We start from the raw sequence: 2,946 nt of genomic DNA on the forward strand, positions 1-2,946 counted from the left end.
CTGGTGGGAGGAGTTGAAGCACTATGATGCTGGCCACAGCGGCCAGGGAGCTGACCCACATGGTGCATGTGACCTCTTCTGTCTCTGGTGAATCCTCTCACCACCTCTGACCTGTACCCCATTTCTGTATGCATAAGTAAATAAATCTTTTTAAAAATAAGTAAAATGAAGCCTATACTTATATGTGGAATATAAAGAAGTTGAACACAGGATCAGAAAAAATACAAAACTCGCAAACTGACTGTAGATCTGAAGCATACAGCAGGGGAGGGGGAGGAGAGCAGTCAGAACAGGGGAGGGAAGAGCACAAGGGGCTATAGTGATGGATCGCAGGTGCTGTGGTGGTGGGAGAGCCATGGAGACTACACCTGAGGGAAGAAATCAAGCTCCATGCAAAAACGGAGCTTATAAGTAAATATATAGAGGAAAAATGAAACCTATATCACACCCTAACACAAATAAGGATAAATAATTATTGTTCATTGTTTATTTCATCGTCATAAACTTGACCCTGCAATTCAACTAGACTTGGAAAGAGATAAGAAAAATACAGGACCTAAAGAACTCTAGGGAGTTCATAAAGATAGTACTATATGCTTCTCGCCGAACGCCGCCAAGATGGTGTTCAGGCGCTTCGTGGGTTGGCCGTGTGGCCTACGTCTCCTTTGGCCCTCATGCTGGGAAATTGGTCGCGATTGTGGATGTTATTGATCAGAATAGGGCTTTGGTTGATGGTCCCTGCACACAGGTAAGGCGACAGGCTATGCCTTTCAAATGCGTGCAGCTCACTGACTTCATCCTCAAGTTTCCACACAGTGCCGGGCAGAAGTATGTGCGACAGGCCTGGCAGAAGAAAGATATTAACAAAAAATGGGCAGCCACAAGATGGGCCAAGAAGATTGAAGCCAGAGAAAGGAAAGCCAAGATGACAGACTTTGATCATTACAAAGTCATGAAGGCAAAGAAGATGAGAAACAGAATAATCAAGCTTGAAGTTAAGAAGCTTCAGAAGGCTGCTCTTCTAAAAACCTCTCCCAAAAAAGCTGTAGCTGCTAAGGGTGCAGCTGCAGCAGCTGCTGCGAAGGTTCCAGCAAAGAAGGTGACTGCTGCAGGCAAGAAGGCTCCAGCCCAGAAGCCTCCAGCCTTGAAAGCTGTAGGCCCGAAGACTGCACCTCCTAAGGCCCAGAAGGGTCAGTCAGAAAGCTCCCGCGCAGAAGCCAGCTGCTCCAAAGGCATCTGGCAAGAAAGCATAGGGCCATAAAAGGCTGTTATAAAAGCAATAAAGGTTCTTTTTGACAAAAAAAAGAAAAAAAGATAGTACTATATTTTGAACAGATGGGAATGAGGGGACACGCTCCCTTCTGCAGAAGGAGTATCTGGGAATTAGGATAAAACTCAAGTCAAATTTATGAGCTTTGTCCAATCAGCACTGGTGCTCTTCTTGCGGTCCTGGCCATCCCCACACCCAAAGCCCTCATGGCTTCCACAGCACGTACACCCTCCTTCATCTTGCCAAAGACCATGTGCAACCGCCAAGCAGCACAACTTGGAAATGTGGGTGAAAAACTGGGAGTCACGTGTATTGGGTCCAGCATCTGCTGTTGACAAGATTCCAGGACCTGTATGCTCAGGATGAAATTCCCATCGTGAAATTTTCTCCCCATAGAGGGACTTGCTTCCAGTGCCATCGTGGCGTGCGGTCACCACCCTGGCACGTAGATCCTGGAATGAATGATTCTTTAACCAGCAGAGACTTTATAGCCAATTCCTTTCTCCCCACTGTATGAAAGTTCTCTGCTGTCTTTGGAACTTTGTCTATAAACAGCTTGAAGGAGACAGAATCCAAGGGCTCTTTAACCCCTACGCCACCAGGGAAGGCCACCCAGCATGAGTTCCATCCCCAGCTGGCCAGGGAGCTGACCTACATGGCACAGCAGACCCATCACAACAAAAGGTCATTATTTCACCAAAATTCGATAATTCTTATAATATCCTCAAATATGCGGTTGTGGTCACGCTGAGCCAAGAGCCATGATGAACCTACACATTTCTCAGGGCCATGGCAAAGGGAAGCTTAATGCCTAACAAGATATATTTGTTCCTTCTGAGGATGCCGGTAGTATCAGTGCTGGACAAAGAGCATTTTTAACTGATAGAGAAGAAGAGAGCAGCTATTCCAGCAGGGTCGCCCCTAATCCTCTGTCAGGCTGCCCTGTGTCCTCCGGGACCTGAAAATGAAGAAATCCTCCCCATGACCTGCATGTCCTCCCTTTCCATTCTCTCCTGTGAAATCTCCCTCACTGGTGACCATTTAGAGGGTTAACTCTACTATTCTTCCTAAGTGGCATGTCACATACTAAGAAGCAGCTTACTTTGCGGGAACAGTCTTATGGTTCAGCATTCTTCTTTCTGAACAGTGAGTGATATGACCTGTTAGGTTGGTAACACAGTGTTCAAATTTCCAGTTATTTTATGTGTTATTTGTTTCACTGAATTCAAATCAGTTCTACACATTGCACTTGTTACCTCATTTAATCTTTTATGTTGTTGATAAATTTATTGGAGAAACAAATTGTTCTATAGCATTTACCACTACCTGGGTTCTATTTACAGCATCACTTAACATGTACTTTGTCCTGGTTTGTTTGTGTATAAATATGTAGTTAAATCTACACTTTTGACGTGGTTCTAGGTGCCTTCTTCCACTTGTCTTTGAATGTTAATAGCTGTTGATCATTGATACATCAGGGGTTGTAAAGTAGTGGTAATTAATTCTGGTCTTGTAAAATCGCGTGGGAGGTATTTCTCGCTTCTGTTTTAATTTAGTATTTCTTACCTAAATGTGGTAGAATTCATCAGTGAAGATTTCTGAATTTAGAGTTTTCTTTATGGGAAGATTAGAAAGTGCAGGCACAATCATTGTGAGTTTAAGAGGCTTTTTTTTTT

At 44.2% G+C, this 2,946-nt stretch overlaps 1 pseudogene; it reads left to right on the top strand.

Annotated features, from left to right (window-relative positions):
- Positions 1-606: 606 nt before the first annotated feature.
- Positions 607-1,253, top strand: LOC101625601 (annotated as a pseudogene).
- Positions 1,254-2,946: the final 1,693 nt, after the last annotated feature.

This window comes from Condylura cristata, unplaced genomic scaffold (assembly GCF_000260355.1).
Source record: "Condylura cristata isolate star-nosed mole 26May11 unplaced genomic scaffold, ConCri1.0 scaffold00003, whole genome shotgun sequence".
Lineage (NCBI taxonomy): Eukaryota > Metazoa > Chordata > Mammalia > Eulipotyphla > Talpidae > Condylura > Condylura cristata.